The sequence below is a fragment of the Sturnus vulgaris genome, chromosome 2, assembly GCF_052056855.1.
Source record: "Sturnus vulgaris isolate bStuVul1 chromosome 2, bStuVul1.hap1, whole genome shotgun sequence".
Lineage (NCBI taxonomy): Eukaryota > Metazoa > Chordata > Aves > Passeriformes > Sturnidae > Sturnus > Sturnus vulgaris.
The window spans coordinates 24,048,107-24,069,564 of NC_142244.1; the positions used below are offsets into that span (position 1 = coordinate 24,048,107).

Genomic DNA, 21,458 nt, shown 5'->3' on the forward strand with positions numbered 1-21,458 from the left:
ACAGTACTCCCTGTACTGGCACTGGCCGGTCCACGTCCTCCTCTCCATTTTTATGAGGCCTCAACTCACCATCTCAAGCATCTGATGTCACCCATGGCTAAAAATAAATCTTCCATCTCCGTGCAGGTCAGGAGTCAACAATGCTATTGTGCATATCATCTACCTCACCTCCCAACAAGGACAAAGTGCCAGAGACAAAGCACAGGAACAGGTTCCCAGGAAGGTTGTGGATTGCCCAACTCTGTCAGGGTTCAAAGTCAGACTGGATAAGGCCTTGAGCAACCTGGTCTAATGGGAGATGTCCCTGCCCATATGAGGGGTAGGGACAAGACAATCTTTAAGGTCCATTTCAACCCCTTACCACTCTATGATTCTGTGACTTCACCAGTGTAACTCCTATGATTCAACAAAAGGCCACACTGACAAATAACCTGGTATTAAAAGTTTTCTTCACTTGTGCTGGAAGTTATCCCCGTACACAAGAAAAATCTGGAACACCTCCCTACACACACATGAATTTTGACTGATCCAATTAAAAAAAATTATTTACAGGAATGCACAAAGATTCAGTCTCACTCTATAACAGAAATTGTGAAGTATGGAATCTATTGAGTAAATGTAATTATCAAGTGCCATGAATAAATAAGACTGGGTCAACCCTCAAAAATCTACTGCAATCATAACAAAGGAAGATCAGACCATGTTGGTGATATGAAACCTTCAGTTTTAGTTAGTTTGTTTAAATGTTATCTCATTTTGGTAGCCACAAGAAGCTAGTTACATTTGATGGCTGCTTCTCAGTCTGCACAAAACAAGTTCAATGATCATTTACTTCCTGATGAACAGGCTTTTCTCCAGTTTTGGTGAGGTTCAGTGCAAGGGTGGGCAGCTGGGAGACATGCAGTCACTTGAATCGCCACCACTGGTTTGCTATGTGACACTGAGACCTGGTGCAAAGTGACTTTCTTCACATCCTCCCCTTCATGAAATGGGGAAAATGAAAAGCAATGCATGTAAAAACTAACAACTGATTCTTTAATATTGATGAGGAGCTTAGCAGTACTGACATGGTTCGTGTGCTTAGAAACACAAAGTTTGATTTTATTCTGCATCACTACAACAGACCCTGCCTGGTCTCATCCATTGCAGAAGGACAGCAAATGCAAAACTAAAACTAATGTGAAAACTAAGATTGAATTTTAAGTTGAGGTTACTCCCAAGTTAGGACAGGCAGGAGTACAGTAAAGCAGGATCCTTCAATGAACTCGTTATGGTCTCACCATGAGGAGGGCCCTGAGCATCACGAGGGATCCCATTTCCAGGGAAAACTGGAGCCTGCCATAGCTTCTGGGCAGTGCAGGAAAGTGTTACTCAGACAAGTGGTTAGAAGCACAAACCACCACCTGCTCCTGGATCTCTTGTCGCTGTTTTCCCCAGCTGACTGGCCCTGGCTGCTTTCAGCTGGCCAACGCAGCTGCCCCGTGGTGCTGGAGGGATATGGCTGCAGGCTGCTCGCAGGAGAGGCGGGAGAAGCAGCTGCGCACCCCTCCCCTCCTGCCTCCCGAACAGCCCTGTGTTCCCGGAGAGGGGGACAGGGCCGCGGCTTCTAAAGATGTTCAGATGCCTTCTGTTTAGATGCTGCAGTTTAGTCAAAAACCTTTGGCTGCAGCACACACGATCTGCACAAGCCATGGTCTACGTTGCAAATTGCAAAACCAGGAGAGCCTGAAGCAGAACCCCCCCCAAAGCCACCAGGAGCAATGGTTGTGCATGACCCCAAGGTGTGGGCAGAGAGAACACACTCAGCCATGGGACCTACCCCATGGATGTGTACAGCAGACTTCAGTCCCCAGAGCTGCCAATCTGGCACTAACACATAATTTGTACTAAATAACTTTTCAAGAATTCAAACAAAAATAATGTAATAATAGCAATTAGACCATTTACTAAGCATAGCTGTATCAGACGTGCAGTCCAGTCATTTCACAGAAGGTAAAAAGCACTTGACAAAGGAATCTGCACCTTCACAAGCACTAGAGGTGTGCAGGTATATGTAATAATTGCATTCCTTGTGTATTAATGTTTGCATATAAGAAATGCATGCTGAGCTAGCATAACACCCCCTTCCTCAAATAATAACTAAGTTCCATACTGTGCCTGAAGTACTCTTTATATAGTACACAGAAATGGGTTATGTAAAGATTAGAGCTGTGAGAGTTGTTCAAAACGTAACTAAAAATCTAGCAACGAAATCCAATTCTAACCTAAGTTTCCCCAACACAAAACTCAGGCCAGTTTTACAGAAATATCTATTAATTTGTTGACAGTTTTGACACTGAAATCATACCAATCTTATACGAATAAAGAGAAGGAAGAAGGAAAAATAAGGAAAGGATAAAATGGCATGGAAAGAGGCTGGAAAAGAAAACAAAAAACCCAAAAAACAAAACAGGAGCAGTAAGGTTTTTTTCCCTTCTTCCCATGCTACTGCCTTTCTTTCCCATGGTGAAAAGGGGAAAAACAGCCCCCAGCTTTCAATGAGTGAATCTTGTTATAGTGGAGCCATGGTGCAATGTGTGGAGTTCAGGGTGTTCAGATGCCTTTGTATGTACGTGCATTGTTACTAGGAGATGACTAGATTTGCTACCAGAATAATATTCCACCACTGTGTGGTGTTTTCCCATCTGATGTTGCCTTTTCCCCAGTTTAAAAAGAGAGAAACTAATAAAAAAGCAAATTAAAAAAGATACAATAATTGTTACTGCACACTCTAATGAATTATTGTGTTCAAGGTTCCTACAAAAGAAGTAATATTATACTCGGCTTATGTTTTAATTGATTTATTAATATTTTATCACAGGAATGTAATTTAAGCTCCTCATGATTTAGATCTCATAAACCTTTAGCATTTTGCAAATTCAAATTCCAATTTAAAGCCAGGGCGAGCAATTAACTTTTCTATCATCTTGTCAGGGGAGAAGGTTCATGTTTAATTTGAGACAAAGTGACAGAAATATATATACACTGTATGTATTACCCCAATTTAATTTATGAGTCAGCACCATCCACCTTCCAAATGTAGATTTAATGGCAGGGGAGGAGGGAGTGGGGGGAAGACCTCCTGCTATTGTGTCACTTGCTGCAATATCTGCCCCAAATTCACTATGAAAGACTGCCCCTGGCTTATTGAGATACCGGCTAGATTGATTACAGCTCTATTTTCAACCCTTTTGTTTTAATTTCCATTCACTCATCATTTTCTCATATAAAGTACTTTCTCTCAAATATCAATTAGCATTTCCCAGCCAGCAATGGGCAGTTGAAGCCACTGCAGGTACTCACATTTCCTGTCCCAACTGTGCTGCTTCCTGCCCCAAACAGACTCCCTAAAAAAAGGCAGATAAAAGACAAAGAAAACTCCCCATAGGATCGACACGAGTTAATACCTGTGGGGCCAAACCCCATAGTCCTCACTGCTGCACCAGTCACACTGAAGTCTGTGTGGTTCTCGTTTGATTAATGAACAAACAGAATAAAAAGTGAAAGTAGTGCTACTAAACTATCCTGGCTATTATTTCCCACTCAAAAGGACATTCCAACCTCTTTGTGTGGAATGAAGGAAACCAGCAGTCTAAATTTGCATGGGCAAAAATTTGCATGAACAAAACAGTTTGTTAGCATTTACATGTGCTGTTTTAATAAAGTAAGGGGAGGGGTATTCTGTGGCTGCCTGCCAGGGACTTCCCATATCTGCTGTCCCACAACACAGCCAAGCACTGCACAGGAGTTAGGTTCAGGAGCTGGAAAGGTGACTGAGAAGATGGCCCGCACATTATCCACCCACTGGTCTCTGCTGTGTCCCTAAGTACTTACATAAAGCAAGCTGCTCTTCAGCTTTCCAAGGGAGGGGAGGCTTTACTGACATGGGAGAACTTTGCCATTACTGTCAGCAAGTGTGACAGTCCTATTTTATCAGAAAGAACTGTTTCAGAAAGGAATCAAGGGCTCATTTCCAACACTTCTATACACAACCAAGCTGAATCTCAAGAATTCCAAAATCTTGATGCTGCAGACTCAGGCCTACACAGTCCAAGATATTGGAATAATCACGTCCTATTCTAATTTACAAAGCTGCCACACACACTGTATGTGCAAATCCAGCTCTACATCCAAGCCTAAGCAAGTACAATTTTAAGCTTCAGTGTTCAACAAGCATGTCAGATGGAGCCAAGTCAGAAACATTCTTTCTCCTCATGAAATGAAAATTTTGGCCTTCATCTTCAAAATATTTGAAAATCAAAAGTTCTTTGAAGTAAACAAAAAATCTCCACCAGTTTAAATTAAATTAAATATTTTCTTTTACTTATTCCAGCCCACTTCTCTGGAATTCTTAGTAATTTTTTATATTATTTTCTTTCCTTAGAAATAGAAAAAGAATGCTCTTGTATTGAAAAATCACGATTCCTTTAAGCAAGTAAGCAAACAACCAAAAAATGTATCTGTATATATGTACACAGATGAAAAGTTCCTCCAAAACTTTTCTCCAGAACTTCCTCTGCAGTCTTACATCAGCTTATGTTAAAAATCTGCACAGCAGAAAAGAGACTTGGGGTACAGCCATTACACAAAATCCAAGTTGCAGAAGATCTGATATCCAGCCATATTTCACTCTCCATACACACTGGACTTAAAGCCAAGCTTGAAAATCTTGATTCATGCCTGATTCATTTATAAAGCTTCACTTTAATTCAAAGCCTTATCACTCTCTAAACTCAGGTAAAAAAGAGCTCTGCTGTCATGCATATTTTTAGACAAATTATAACAGGGTCGTGCAATTTCCTTTGTTCTGTGGTGTCTGCACTGCTGTTAGACACTATCCCACACTGGCATCACTGCTGAGGTGTCCTAATACTTGTCTGAAAAATACTATTAACTGCACATCACAGGCATTTGAAGAGCATAAGAAAACCATAAACTTAATTACACTGGAGTACTGGTGTGATCTCACATGAAATTTGAGCTTCTATTATTAAAAATAGGAAGATTGCATTTACTTAATGTTTCTTACAGTAAACCAGTCAATTCTAAACTTTCGAGATGGTATAATCAGACAAAACAATACTGGGGGGGGAAGAAGAGGCTGTCTGTGGAATTACTAGCACAAACATTTCACATGTCAAGCACCAAAAATTTGTTTATTCTGCTAAAAAGAGTATTCCTTGAATTATTACTGTATATGAAATAGAACAGCTAGTCAGACTGCACAGCATAAAGACTCAGGCTAGAAAAATTTACAGAAAAGAGTGGTTGCCTTACTCTACCCCCCAAATATCCCAACATGTTCTGAATTTCAATCAGCTTTTAAGTTCTTAGATCTTTTCTTAATGCTCTGTAGCCATTATATCTACTCATGACACTGAGAACACTTTCCCCCTTTTCCATGAGCTATGCAGTCCTAGGTCAAGAAGAATTTTGGTTTTGTCACTTCTCTTCTGTTATCCAAGATTTCCCTGACTGAGCCTATGAAGTTTATCAGGAAAAAAAAACAAAAAAAACCAATGAGGAACCCTTCCACTTCCAAAACCACAGCCATGAAAAAAAGTGGATTGTGCTTGAACTAGGATCATGACTCCATTTCACATAGCAATACCCAGATTTTAGCTACTGAGACACTCCTTGGAATGAATCACATCCAGAGACACTGACATCCCTATGAGTACCCTTGCACTTGCAGGTCTCCATTTAGAGGTACTGGTAATGCAGGGGCAGAGGGGAAGGAATTAAATAACCTACCCAATCATTCCCTAACCCTCAGAGTAGAGGAAGATATATTACACAATGCCATTAAACCACCCCCCTTCATTTCTCTTCCAGTGCCCACCAATGCTACTCCCATCTCTTCACTCTCTGGGACTTTGATCAGGGAAGGTATAAACAAAGCATAATGCTTTCCAGGCAGAAGCTTGCCAAGCATGCCTACCTCACAGAAGTCCAGAAGTTTCTAGAATGTAAAAAACTTTTCCAGGAGAAGAGTCTTAAATGTGCTCATAACACAAACCCGCCATGAGAACATACCAGTTGAACTCTGAAGACAAGGATGCTGAATCTACTTCTGAACGTTACGATTTACATATTTAGATTAGAAAAAAAGTTTAATTTCTAGATGCTTTATCGTCAAAGATCTCTCCCAAGGGTAATGGTTCTACCAGGAGTGTCAAATCTTACAGTCTACATTGTCAGAGCTTTTACGCAGCAATGTTTGCTGTTCATGATGCATTACTTCAGCCATATGCAACTGACTTTGACTTAGACATAAAAAATCCTGTGTTCCCCATTTTTTAAAAATTAATAATGCCTAAGGTAGTGCAAGAAAAAAAATATCAGGTTAACTTGACTCACACCTGCTCCTTCCAGCAAATAATATGCAGTCACTCCAGTTGGACAGAAACACTGCAGCTTGTAACATGCAAGGTAAAAGTAAAATTGTCTGTTAAGCAGTGCATTGCTGTAGTAGTATCCCACCTAGAACCAAGTTAGTTCCCCTGAGTTATACTTATTTGAAGAGGGGAGAAGAACCTTTAGGTTGCACATAAATGGGGGAAGAAATAATCTTCTTCCAGTCTTCTCGAAAACTGGCATTTGAAAATGGTGTTACCACATAGTCTTGCAAATCAGTATGGTTTTGACTCACTCTCCCCCCACTATCAAATTACAAAAACCAAAAGACAACCCAGAATGACACCTTAAGAGATTAAAAACAGAAGTAGCAGAATAACCTGAGAGGCAGGGCCACTCTTTGTGAAAGGGTACTCTTCAAAAAGTAGCTTCTGAAGCATACCTACACAATTCATACACTACTTTATTTAACGTTCCTTTTCATGTTTGCCCAGGTTCATGTCAAGGGTACTGCAACTGAAGGTGTTTCTACAGCAAACTTTCATGTCCGCTGCAATTTTCCCTTTTAAATTCAATACAGTAAAATGAAATGAAGCAAAATGAAACAATCTTTATATACCAGTTCAGCAAGCATTTCCTAGACCTCATTGTGCTGCATCTCTCATCAGCTCTCATTTACTCAGACAAGACAGAAAAGATTTGCAGTTCCTATTACATTTTCCCCCCCTATTTCCCATTCTGTGTGTATTTTTTTTCTTCAAATAATAGTGATTGTGTCAACTGGAGAAAGAAAGAAAAGAGAGAAAGAGAGAGAGAAAGAGAGAAAGAAAGAGAGAAAGAGAGAAAGAGAGAAAGAGAGAAAGAGAGAAAGAGAGAAAGAGAGAAAGAGAGAAAGAGAGAAAGAGAGAAAGAGAGAAAGAGAGAAAGAGAGAAAGAGAGAAAGAGAGAAAGAGAGAAAGAGAGAAAGAGAGAAAGAGAGAAAGAGAGAGAAGAGAGAAAGAGAGAAAGAGAGAAAGAGAGAAAGAAAGAAAGAAAGAAAGAAAGAAAGAAAGAAAGAAAGAAAGAAAGAAAGAAAGAAAGAAAGAAAGAAGCACTCTTTGTATTCTCTCTGTAGTAATAAAATATGAAAAAAAGAATTCGCAAGAAAACAGCTGAATTCCCAGTGCTTAGAAAACGGACCTGGCTACAGACAGACACATTCTACTTAGAGCAGCATTTCCCACTAAACTGTCAAAGTGTCAGCAAGAGTTGTGTGCACTTTTGTCAGTGAATAAATGTGGAACATAGTGCATTTCCTACCAACTGAAAGTCAAAATCCTGGAAATTGCAATTTCATAGGGAGAGTAAGGAAAAAAGAAAGGGAAAAAAAAAAAGTCTTTCACATACCTGAAAAGTGATGCAAGACCAGGGTAGGCTGTTACTACTGGTATTGACTTTATTTTTTTTTCTTTAAAAGAAATAAAAAAATGTTTTAAAAGGCAGAAATAGTGAACAGTTACAACACGTAAGTGAATTGGTAAGAGCAAGCAGAAATACTAGCTTGCTTTGCAACCCACCTAAAGATGTCTGATTTTACAAGCAACTCAATTCAAGCATATTTTTTGCTTTAAGCACATGCATGCTCTCACCGTAATCTTGAGAATAAAAGCACCCTTTTGTTTTCTGCTATGTTCTGCCTCATATACTAAACAATTTCCAGTGTTTGCAATAAGTAATGCAACTGGCCCTAAAGAAAACAGCCTCTTCCTAAAGAATCTCTATTCCACCATAGACCAGGTCCATCAGGTGTTTTATGAGAAGACTGGTTCCCACCAAATCCACCATGTGATCACATAAAAACTGGAAACGCACATGGAAGTTGAATTAAGGTTGCTCTGTCAACTTCAGTTCTAGTGTTCACAGGTTTGACTTTAAGTAAATGAAATGGTCACTTTTTTTTTTCACATGCATTTAATTCCCTGAATTTCCAAAGAGCCAAGTGAAAAAAAGCATCTGTACATACCAACGTATCAGTGCTCTGTGGCCATTGACAGTATCACAACCTGCAGGACCACCAGACAGATCTCTGCCTTTTGAGATGCTTCATTAAGAAGCTCATAATCACAGTAGATCCTTCTTATTTTCATGAAACAGCTATTGTCAGGGTGGTGAGATGCACAAGCATAGAGCAGAATAAAAAAAAAATACTTCCCTGCCACAAAGGTCATTCAGTTGATTTCATTCCAAACCATGAAGACACATGAACTCTTAGATGTTATCACAATATTTTAGCATGGGCAAAAAGAAATGTTTTCTTCTAGTGGCAGATTTATAAACAGCCCACCTAAGGCAGAAGCAACTCTCCCAAATCTTATGTTTAAGGCTACTAAACTAATTAAAATTTGTTACATGTTAATAAAGCTTATACTCAAATGAGAGAGGTTTCTGTAATGGTAACTGCAAGGCAATGAAACCTGTGCACAATAAATGTAGATAAGGTGCACAGGAGAGCAGAAAGGAAAGTGTAAGGCAAGCTGGAACATCCAAACCATGTAATTTTAACTTACACAAACACAACAGAAGCATGGGTTCAAGGGAAATTCCCCCTAATAGGATAAACGGTGACTGATTAAGCTGAACTATTCCTACACATACATTATGTTCAGGCAGCTATGCTCATTCAGTTTAGGGGAAGAAAGTACCTGCATCATTCCCCAAATCTTCCACACACCCCCACTGCCCTGGGGATTAAGATGCTGATAGTAACAGTAAGTGAAAAAGGGAAGATTTTTTTCCAAGACAGAGGAGAGAACTGTGAAACAGGAACAGAGGAGCAGGAGTGGTCTCAGCCAACAGGAATTTTGTCATCTGTAAAAACCTCAGTCACTTCCTCCTGAGAGGAAGCACATATCATCCTCATCACCACTGAATGAAATGACAGTGCAATAGAGTTATTTGTTAATTAGATGAAAAGCTAAAGTAACTTGATCCTACCAGACAAATCCTATATAGCTTTCCTCATGGACCTGCAGGTCCTGCTTTACTAAAGTTCCTGCCACCACAGCCCTCTCTTTCACTGGGAGCACAAAGACAAATTCACTACTTTGGAATGAGAAGAAAAACAAACCACACATTATTCACCTGGTAGTGTTCATAAGAGGCACTACCCTGACGCACTCCCCAAAACTGCACTGCTCCTATAAATGTATACATTAAACATACAGGTCTGGAATTTACAGTCAACAAACAGCATTACAAACAACCACCAGAGAATGTATAAACATTTGTAGGAGTAAAAATACTCTGACTGCACCACACACAGTGTTTATTTATCTACCTTAAAGAAGATCAATGGGGGAAGACATTCGAAACAACTTTTTAAACAATGCGTCACTTTGTGTTAGTTTATGTCAGTTGGCCTTCTTCCATCTACTGGTGTCACAGTAACATATGGATACGTTTAGATAGTTTCTTGTTCCTTTACTCCAGTCATGGCAGCTGGGGACAAGAGAATAGAAAGGAGAAGGGCTGCTAGTCTGATTGAGTTACTGTTTTAACATTTAGAATCTTTGCAGCACAAGAGAAAATTGCTGCGTATTTGTAACCTGAATGCAGGTCAGTAACTTTAAAAGGTCAGGCTGAATGTTTAAAATCTTGGTATTAATTCTCCACCAGCTCCCAGTTGTGTGAATGCCAATGAGCAGACTCAGCTCCTACTGGGCTGAGTAGCAGTTAGCCTGTATCTCTGAACACCAGGTCCTCAAGAAAATGCAAAAGGAGTTTTGAAGTAATTACTTTCAATTTCAATTACTTACTTTTTACTTTCCGCCATACAAGCAAATCACTTCCCTGTTCACTCAGGGTACACTTCTTCAAGCATGGGAGGCACAGATTTTCCTTACTGGGGTTTCCTCATTTGTTGCTAACTCATTAGCTTCATGTCAAGGCAACTGAGTTTTCTCCATCCACTTATTTCACTCTTTAGGAATACACAAATGATTTTTGTGCCCTCTTGCACCAATTTACACAATATCACAAGCTTTGGTGATGCTTCTTAATAATACAACTTCCCATAGTACTCATAGTTCTCATAGTACTTCTATAACCCTTTCAGTTCAGAGATATCGAAGTACTTTGCAAACAATCCACTTGCCCCAAAAACCACCACCATTGTGTTAGGTACTTTGCCATCAAGATAAATTAAGGTAGAGCAAGGTAATGCAAATTAGCAGGGTTACAAGCAGGGTTACAAAGAGAGCAGTAGGATTAGGAGCAGCATGTGACTATTGCCTTTCTAGTTCCCTAGTTCATCAGAAGGACAGACAACTGAAAAGGTGAAATTCAACAGCAGTTATGATTATGTCTCAGGTAGATTTATATTTCTAAGATGCAAATTCTACGGTGTGGAGTTTATGCCATCGGCCTTTCAAGGGTCTTCTGACTCTACAGAACCTTTAGATACTATAGGGAAATACCCACAGGAAAATGGAAACTTCTGAGTCTTCTTTTCAAAAAAGAAGTGGGATTTGACTCCCACTTGAAAAGATGTGGATGCTCAGACAGCAAAGCATGCAGAGTCTCAGGACACTTGTGTCTGGTGTGTCCTCCTCTCAAGTTCATTTGCATCACATACTCCTCTCCTCCAGACCTAAGGCATTAGACTTGATGCTGGAGCACTGATTTGTCTATTTCTACACTGGGCTTCTAACACCAGAAAAAATTTATAAAAAGAGATTAATATTTGTGACCACATATTTGGTAGTAAACTTGTTTTAAGGATCAGTGTCTTGTGGAGTAGTCACAAAACCAAGAAGGCAATATTACTAGTTTTCAGGCTCTGGTTTAAGCCATATATTAGTGATGCATTGCTTTACTTCCTACCCAAAATACATTCTAAAATTTTTCATGACTCCCCATAAGTTAGTATCTTCAATGTTTAATTTTTCAAGGAAAATTTCTTTTGCATTGCTGGGGCAGTAACCTTTAGTACTGATGGCCTTATAAAGTAGTCTTTTGTTTTAATGACTTAAAAAATCTCTTAAGATCCTTTACCCAGGACTTTCATGAGCAAGTAGCTTTCTGCTCTGGGAAGGTCATCTCCATTACTAACTGAAAAAAGTAATGCTTATGTATCCCACACCAATACTGAAACAAAATCAAAAAAAGAATACCGGTTAGATATTAGACACTGAGCATAGTAAGAGAGACACATTGAATCTTCTGTAATTGTTGGGAGAACATAGCTTAGTGAAAACATATCTTGTTTCATAGGAATACCAAATTCTAGTTTTTAATTTAGTGCTAAAGGGGAAGAAGAAACACAGCATAACATACATTCCACTGGTAAGGCACCCTGCACTCCTACACCTTTTAAAGGCATTACACTGAAAGAAACACATTTTGTATGCGCATACAGGATCTTCACACATAAAAACACATGAACAACTGCCATCCATGTTACATTATCACTATCCCACTTACCAGTGCTTAAAAGGTGACTCTGTTAGACTGACCAAACTCCTTTAATTTATGATTTTTCTAGTTATGCACCCCGACCTATTAAGTGGACCCACCTTGTACCCTTGCCATTAGAAGACTCCCCTGCAACACATTTGCCCAAATCAGTGCACTCAAACTCCTACAGAAATTACCCGACAGCATGAGCTGACTTGGAAAAAAAGTCTGTCTTGCTGTGAAAGAAAAATTACCCCGTCAGAACTATCCCCCTCATGGCTTTCTCTTCTTTTTTTGTTTTTTATTTACTTTTTAATGGAAGTAAAAACCCCTATCATCTCACCTACTCCTCTTTTAATAAGGAATGACTGCCGTGACTACCCCCATCTAGAACCACCATTCATTGCCAGCACCTCTGCTCTCCTCATGTGCTTAGAGAATAACTGATTAGCACTTTGCATAATTAACCTGATTAGCACTGTGCATAATCAAACTGATTAGCACTTTGCATAATTAAAAAGAAATAATAATAATAACAATAATAAGCAGTAGGTAATAGCAAAAGCTGCTAGTCCCAATGCCTGTTCGTTAGCTCTAGGATTAGTTTAGTGTGGCATATTTTATTTCTTAAAACTATTTCTTTAAAGATGCACAAGCTCCTGAGAGGTACATGTTTAGAAATTCTCATTTGTATCAAGATCACTATTGAAAAAAATTAGTTGCTCCACTATTACAACTTAGGATTTCTTGTGCCTCCCACTGCTGAAGCTGAAGACATTAACAGGATGGATGCCTGATCTGATGCACCAGGGGTTTGATTCCCGTATCTGTCTACAGTACTGCTATTGGATTCATCATCAGAGGATACAGAAGTCTCACTTTTTTAATGCATATATATGCTTGCAATGTACTTCAAGAGTAGGTAAGCTGTATTATTGTTGTTGTCGAGATGGATAAGGTAGCAAGACGCATATCTTCAAAAGTAGGTAGGCACTGAATTCTCTCCTGCCCTGAACAATTACTCCAGACCACAGGAAGCATGGGAAGGAATATGAAATTAATCAGATCTCTGCTCCTAAGCCTGAATTACTCTTCCCATTTGAGTATCAGCCATCGATATGCATTTTTTGCAACCTGATCAAAAATATGAGAGACAGAAGGTACTTTTTTTGCTAGCCTGTCCCATGTTCAGTGTAAATCTCCCAGCTGGGGTTTCAGGATTAACCACCACCTCCCAAAACTTGAAGAATCTGCATAACTACATCTACCTAGATTGCAAACTCTGTGTAACATCCACGTTAAATGCCTGCACTAATGACGCAGTTCTCCTGGACATTCAATGCCAGACAACCGAGAAGAGTGCTACCTCAAGTGAGTCAGGAAACCACCAACCTTTTCTGCTTGTTACCATGGCCTCATCCCTCCTAGTCACCAGTATATGCCACATTACTCCTCACTTTAACATCATCTCTCTCTAGTATCTTTATATTACAGCTCAGATTTCCTTTGCATTCCTCACAATCTTCACCTTACATATTCTGCCTTCACGAATACCTGAAATATTCACTGCCAAACCTCCACCATGCCCTTACAATCACTCTGCTTACATTTCCCACTGGGGAGCAGGCACGTTATAGCTTCTCTGCTGACTGCTCAGCCAGGGTAATTGGGACACTGGGCAGCTAGGAGTCAGCTTGTTCTGAGTGATCAGTCTGACAGCTCTTTAGCTGTCCATAAAGGAACGCAGTGCCCAGAATACACACACGGCTCAGATGCAGCATACAGCATGGACCTGTCCTAGAACTGTAGCAAAAATACTCCCACTCTGTCCAAGCTTCCCTCATAAGATCTCTCTCATAAAATAAGCCAATGAGAAACTGAGGGGTGGAAATGGCAATAAAAGATAATCTTACCATAATTATCTGGAAATGAACTACCCGTGCAGAGGGGTCTCTCCATCACTCTAAGCTAAAGAACCCATATGAAAAACAAGGGTTGCAGAGCTAGTTACTCACTTCAGAAGTTGTTTAGTTTCAGTAAAAATGTGTTGCTGTAGAGATTTCTCAAGTCCAAATGTTCCTGGGGAAGGTAGTTCCAGTAATTCTGGGAAGGAAGCCAATCCTTTGGCTTTGTATGTAAATATTTAAACAACATTATTTTTATATACATATATTTTATACACATACACATATATGTCTTTAGACTTCCAGACTTGCAAAACTGCAACAGAAAAAATAGGCAAGTTGACATACAGTTATTGTCTCTGTCTGAAGTCATGCTAACTGACCATCAGAAACAAAATATAACAAAGACTTGAAGATAATTGAGCCATATCACCTTTGTATACTCAAAACACTCAAACAGAAGTGCTGAAAGAGCTAGAGTAGAAATGCAAAAGGTAGAGAGAGTCTCAAATTTCACCTCCTTAGAAGTGGCAAGAAAATAAGGTTCAACGGCTATAAATCTTTCAGAACCTAGATAGATACAAGTGCTCCATCCACAGGTGGCCATTCCACGGGTGTGGAATCTCCAGTTTTGGATGACATAAAGCTTCACATTCTGAGCATTTTACTATTATGACACCTGACAGTAAAGCTGCAACTTCATGTTAAGAAAAGTCACTGCTGCTTCAGGATTAAATCAGGTCCATACCTCAAAAGGGATAACTTGGCAGAAAATTCAAGTGAAAGAAGAGAAATGCACCTGGCACTGAAATCTGGTGAATAAATAAAAGCGGGGTGGGGGGGAGAAGTTTTAAAATTGTAGAGGAGAGGGTTGATAAAATGGAAGATGATTTAGGGAGAAAAGGTATCCAGTCAGGGCATATGATGAATAAATAAATCTATGAAAATAAAATTTACCACGAGTTCCACCTCTACTAAGTAAACAGAAAACACACCCTAGTACAACGTACATGTGTGTAAATTGATGATTTAAAGAAATAAAATACTTATAAATACAATACTTACATGTCTGTATATATAGCACAGCCAGTGAGTTTTAATAACACAGAAATGCACATACATAAAAGAACACACGAAAAATAGGACTAAGAGGTGGGCAAGTCTTTTAGAAAATATTTTAATGGCTTTATAAAAAGCCTTCACCCAAACTTTCAGGGGCTTTTGCAATCTTACATTTTTCTATTGCAAAATACACCTGCTTTCTTCTCTTTTTTCCCTCTAAACTAAATATTTCTTCCATCTAATGACTCTCTTTATTAGACAGCATCTAATTTGCATACATTTACATACAATTTAACTGCTAGCTTGTGAGAACAAAGAAATGGCTCTGTATTGCACTGAAGGACAATACTCAGAAAGGAAGGTATAAAAAACAGCTAGCTCGGTGGCTGTATATTCGCTTTGTTTCAGAAATACTAGAAGTTTTAAACATACTACTTAAAGGGTGAAAAAGATTATTTCATCAAACAATGAAAAAAGATACAGTGCAGCTTCCTTTTAATGCATTCTCTCTCTGGCCTGGTTAATGGGATTTAAGGGTCCAATATTTCTTTGCTTTCTTCTGTTTCTTTTATTAGAACTGATGGATTTAATTCTGTCACATATTTTACTTCATATTTTATTCCTATAACAATCTATGCTGAAGTTCAGCTCCAATGCTAATTCAATACTATCTTCCTTTCCTTGCAGTCAGCCTGGAATACAACTGAACGATCTCTGATGGGCATGAAGTGCTCTGCCCTCAATGCCCAGTGCTAATGGATTTTAGAGAGAGTCTGCCAGAATTTTACCTCGTGGCAACAAGTCTAGAGATAGTGAAAACTTACCATGTAGCTGACTGTGAATCAACAGGAAGGGAAGCAGGGCTGAGCTCCACTTGTGAGAACAGGGAGGGACTGTGGTCAGAGTAAATGCAGGATGTAAAGGATGCGTCAAGCCCTCTAGTTTCCTTAGGAGAGAGGGGGAAAAAAAGAGGAGAAAATTATCTTTTAAGACCTTGCATGAAGGAAAACCCTTTAGAAACAGTTGCCAGGAACTGCAACACATGCCCTACCAAAAGCATGATACAATCAGCAAAGTGTTTTTCTCCAAAGGCTCTGCAGTTGGGATTGCTCAACTGATCAGGACCGCTACAAATTTAATCCATGTAGATTTGACATAAAAACTTTGCAGAAAAAAATATTTCAGGCTGCATGCTGCAGATGCCTACATCCTCTCATATGTGCATAACCTAGGGATACAAAGCAGTCTTCCCATTTGTCCTGTCTACACAGCAGAGCTGCCAGATGCACTTCTGACCTCTCCCCAGCATCAAACTCAGTGACTTAGGCTCAGTGGGGCATAAAAATTAAAGTATCACCATTCAGTGGCATAGGGATGGGTGAAAGCTGACCCAGTCACTCTGGTGGCATGTTCAAAGGGCCTGTCCTACAGAAATGTTACAAGAGAAACCTCTTTTTGTGGTAAACAGACCTCTTTCAATGGAATGGACTAAGAGTAGTCCTGCTAAAAAGCACTAGGCCAAGTTAGCCTGCACACAAATCAGGTATAGAATTCAGGACCCAGCAGTCATCTGCTCTGTTTAGTTTGCCCCAGCCAGCCACATCGCCTGGAGCACACTGGCTTTAAGTGATCAGCACCAGGCTAAGTGTTAATTCCACGGGCATTCTCGCACCAGCATGAGAGGCACAGTAGCACCGACAGTACAGCAGCCACATCACAAGCTGTACACACAAGAAACTTGTGCTGATACTGCCCTGACGTGACTCACTTGTGCTCAAAACACATTATAGATTATTTTCAGATGCAAATTTTAATTTAAAGCTGGCTGAAATGCTAATGAAGTTTTAGCTCTTTTTTCGGAGGGGAACATTCCCTACTGCTTACAAAAACGTTTTCTTATTTTCCCCTTCTGCCTGATCTGCTTCTAGTGACATACAGCAACCAAACCTCATAAAATAAATTAATCAAACCTTCATATCATTTTCCCTTTTCAAGGGTGGAAAGGTTGAGGTGTGTGATCTTCAGTGTTTCTGATGTGTACCAAAATGATGCATTAGAAAATAGTGGAGGAAGGAAATTCCAAAACCACAGTTCCCCTGATTATCATATCCTATGCTAACAGCTGTATCTTGCTGAAACCACTGGGTTATCATTTCCAGAACCTTGTAAGCATGGCTGTGTTATAATGTAAACTGATTTTAATTGGAGCTGTCACAATCCCACCCTTCCTTCACCTCCTTCCTCTCCTTGTCACATGTCCCCAAGTCCATCCTAGAGCCAGGACTGCATAAGTGCCTGGTTCAGGGAGCTTTCAGCTGAATGAAGGCTTCCTTCCCATGTGTTTTTAGCCATATCAAACTCTCGTTGCAGCTCAATATCCAGGCAGGAAACTTGAGGGTTAGAGCTAGGGAGGCAGCAGACCTGTTCAAGTTCTCCTTGAAGGAACAGCAACAGAGCAGCATCAACACTGATTAGTTTAAGCTGCTGAGCACCTACACCTTGTGATGTCTAGTGCTGCTTTGCTATGACATGGGAGAAAGACTCTTATCACACAGCTGGAAGCCAAACCAATCACAGCTTTATAGGTAAAAAAAGACACCCCCCCCCCCCCCCCAATACGCTAACCTAAAATAAATTGTTGCGCTACACAGATCATACAGAACAGATGCAGTCTGCCTCGGATGAAAAACAGCTTGAGATAACGGTGCACTGCTACAATTTGCACCAAGGGCATTTTGCAAGTGGCAGGTTGAATTAGCCTCAAGTGACACGCATTACAGTCACATTCCCCTGAGGCAAGGTCCCACATTCAAATGGTAAGAATTGAGCATTCTTGCCAAAGACAAATGATAAAGCATGTGATTAAGAACCACTGCTACCAGAACGTGGTGAACCTCCTGAAAAATATTTCAAGGACTTCAGAAAATACACCTGGAGATAAAGAGCAGGAATATTCCTTTACATCTCTGTAGTTACCATACTACATGTCTCTTTTGCTGCTTTCCAGAAAAGAAACATCAATTCCATCCTGGGGAATTATCTTTGTAACCCTCAGTAGTTTTAAAGCCACTCAGTCCAAACAGTTTTGCAGAATGGGTATCTGGATTTCAGCTGAATACAGAAGACACTGAAATTCCCTTCCTTTTGCTTCCCCGCTCCATGGAATTGGAATATTTTACGTCCTACAAGAGACATTCTCTGGTGGTAAGGAATCACCTGACACCACCATCCACAATAACATCAGGAGGAGGAGTCACTAAGGAAGAGCTTCACTAGCCAATTAGCACCCACAGGTGATTCAGCATCTTTGGAAATTATAGTAACTGAGAAAACGAATCAGTGCAGATACCTGATCTGCACCTATTTTCATGAGCTCAACAACCAATACCCACCTTTTCAGTACTGCAGTTAGAATTTGTATTGCCAAGCTAAAACCAGGCCTCGAGGGCAGGACATCAGACCAGGCATAAGAATTTATGACATTTTTGTTCAACAATAACAAAACAATGCTTTCCAGCATACGTGAGTCTGAATCAACGGCATCCACACAACTACTATTTTTCATTCCAATATTCTACACAGGCTCAGGATGGTAACAGTTATTCTAACAAGCACAGGCAGCTGTACAGGTTGTTACACAAATCTGTTCAAGTAATGCAACCACTAGACAAGAGGCTTGGCTAGTTTCCCCAATGGGAGATTCCCATTTTCCTACAGCTGCCTTTAAGGTACAGTTACCAGTAGAACCCATTTGTGCATATATTCTTCCTGTGGTGTCACTGAATACGTTTCTCTGGAAAATAACTGTTCACTGGAAAACATGCATACCTAAATATCCACATGATAACAGATATGCACAGACATACATATAAAATACCCTAGCCAATACTTGTTTGATTGAATTAATTTCACTTTTTCCACATTACAACAGGTGCCCACATCAGTTTTGACTGCCTTTAAAACAATTACAGAAATCTAAAATTTTAAATTATGCCAACATTTGAATACTTTCTATTCAAGTTCTCTTGATCGGTTGAAAAGTGTATTACCACAACACCAGCCTCAAATTTAATCTTCTTTTTAACAATTCTTCTTGGAGCTTAAAGTAGGTTAAGCAAATTGTTCATCAGATTTTTCCCTTTGCTTTCTTTTGCTGTTATATACTCCACTGAAGCTGAGAGATGAAAATACAAAAGCTAGTTTAAGCAGAAGAATAATTCAGTGGAAGGGAATTCCTATTGCACCAAATCAAGTATTGGCATTTATCAAGCTCCACTTTTTGTACATGTGGGTGGGATTATCCAAACTAACAAGGGTGTGGTTCTCTTTCCACTCAAATTATGGCGAAGAAGTCCAAGTTGAATACATCAGCAGCATATTCAGAGCAGTTTTGAGCATTTCTGAAAATCCTCCCCCAACCTGACCAGAAAGTGGACATAAATAAATAATCAAACTTCTACCACCTTGCGTCCTGGAAGCAACATCTGCAAGCTGCAGTTTGTGCAGTCAAGTTAAAGATGCTGCGAATTTCTTTTTAAATACAAACAATATTTCTGAAGTCAGTACTTTCAAATATTCACTTTGATTTGATAAATTATATTAAATACAATTTGCCTCAGCAGCAATTTAAAGCATGACAGCTAGAGCATGAGTAGGTCATTTTTACATGGAGCATACAGTCTCCTCAGTTGTGTAGACAGCCTGGATTATGTATGCAGGCCCACACTCCTGGAGATAACAAAACTACCCCGCTTGCACTCCAAGCCAGTCAGAAACTGTGGAGTCGCTGAGAGCAAAGTAAAGCCCGAGCCAATCAGTTCTGCTAAGCAGCTGCTATCTCAGTTGCTTATTAGTTCACCAATACACTGGCCACGACCAAGACTTCAGACGGGCTTACAGTATGCACAGAACAAAATTATCTCTGCTTTCAAATACCACAGAAATGTAACCATGAATGAATACTATCAAAGGGCAGAGGTAGGAGAGAAACCTTTTTTAAAATTTACTCAAAACATTATTTTTTGAACACTGAAGAGAAAATCCTTACTCTTGAATACTGTATAATAACAGAACCATGCTGTTTGCTGGCAGAATGCTAAGTTTCATTTTCAGCAGAAAAAAAAAAGCATAATAATTTTTTCCTGATTTAGATGGGGTTTAGGTCAACCTTAGCAACATACAAACGAATGTTTTGTTCAAATTACAGGGTAATTTTAATTAGGACACCCTGCTAGACATCCTGTTGTTCTATTTAATGGACTTTCTCAATAATGAGAAGAAACACCTCCCCACCCGCCTGCGACTTGAAGTAAAAATTATGCTGAATAAATATACAAAGACAAAATTATTATTCTGTATTAGATCTTTTTATTTCTGTTAATCTTTATTTGGCAACTGCTGTAGCAAAAGGGCAGAGTTCAGAATCCCACACCCATTAAACACCTGTTTAGAAACCACTTGAAGCACTGGAACCAGCCAAATATGTCCCAATTAAGCAGAAACATTGGCACTGCTGTCTTGGGTAAGAAACACCCATTGCCATTTGCTCTCATTAGGTTAAACGGGTTTCTTGGGACACAGCTGAATTCCTGATTATGTGCATTGCAAATGGATGGAGAACACCAGAACAATAAAATTTAATTCAGCGTAGCCTTCTGTCCAGTTGTCGAGCATGGAATTTTGGGAAATGCAAAAACTGAAGCTTTGGGAAGGACAAGAGTTACATGTCCTAAGTATGTATGAGACAGCTCATACTTCTTTCAAGAAACTGCCTGGTCAAGGCAACAGAAAGAACTGGGTTGGAATTTCTTCTTGAAAATGCTCTCATATTTAGAGCCCATTTCATTTTTGTTAGCATCTTTACTTTGTATTAGTTTGATTCACTCACACAGTTTTATATGTTAGTTAGAAGTACAATACAGTATCTTTTTATATTCACTTCAGTGTTAAATTGGGTACCGATTTCTTAACCTTGCATGTTTATGGGGCAGTGATGGAAGGCAAAGCCCAGATAATAAAAGATTTGTTTGTAGATCAGACACCGTACTGCAAGTTTTCCAAATGTTTTTGTCAACTTAAATAAGTAAAGGCTCTTCTAGAGGGCCATCTGCATGGCAAACAGAAGAATCTTGCCTGTTGCTCATTTAACCCTCTTGACCCCTATCAAGGATGTGGACATGCTTGCCAGTAAGTGACAAGTCAAGTGGTCTTTTACCAAATACTCAACAATACATACCAGGGTGGTGTCATTAGACAGAATAGAGATAGAGTGGTAGTGATTAAAAAGTATGTTTGAAATGGTTCTAATATCCATGTTCAATCCTCTACAATCCCACTTCATTATCAATTTATTATCTTCCTTTGTTGTCCTTTCTGTCAATCTCCTGTGACTAATATAGTTACTAAAATATCTTAGTTTGAAAAGCGCTGTACTCCATAGGCACAAAAACCTAGCATGGTTCACATAAAATCGATCAGTTACCTGTACCCAAGTAAGAGATGTACAGTCTCTGAACAGATACCATCAAATTAAATGTACAAAAAGCATGGCTCAGCACAATAAACACCACTTCATTCGCATCTCATCATCAGGATGTTAGCAGACTGAAAAGAACATCTACATGATTTTCTCTTCGCTTACTGCCAGATAGACTTCCTGAGAAC

General features: G+C 39.5%; 1 protein-coding gene across 26 annotated transcripts in view; it reads right to left on the minus strand.

Moving 5' to 3' along the window:
* The window catches only part of ZBTB20 (zinc finger and BTB domain containing 20), a 504,648-nt gene that overhangs the window by 367,988 nt on the left and 115,202 nt on the right, over positions 1–21,458 (minus strand). For 25 of the 26 annotated variants that reach the window (XM_088158952.1, XM_088158933.1, XM_088158947.1 and 22 more), the window contains one exon: positions 15,620–15,741. The gene's annotated coding sequence lies outside the window, so the exon portion shown is untranslated. Of the gene's footprint in view, positions 1–7,782; positions 7,844–15,619; positions 15,742–21,458 lie in introns of those variants that run through there. The other variant, XM_088158944.1, reaches the window with a different exon arrangement.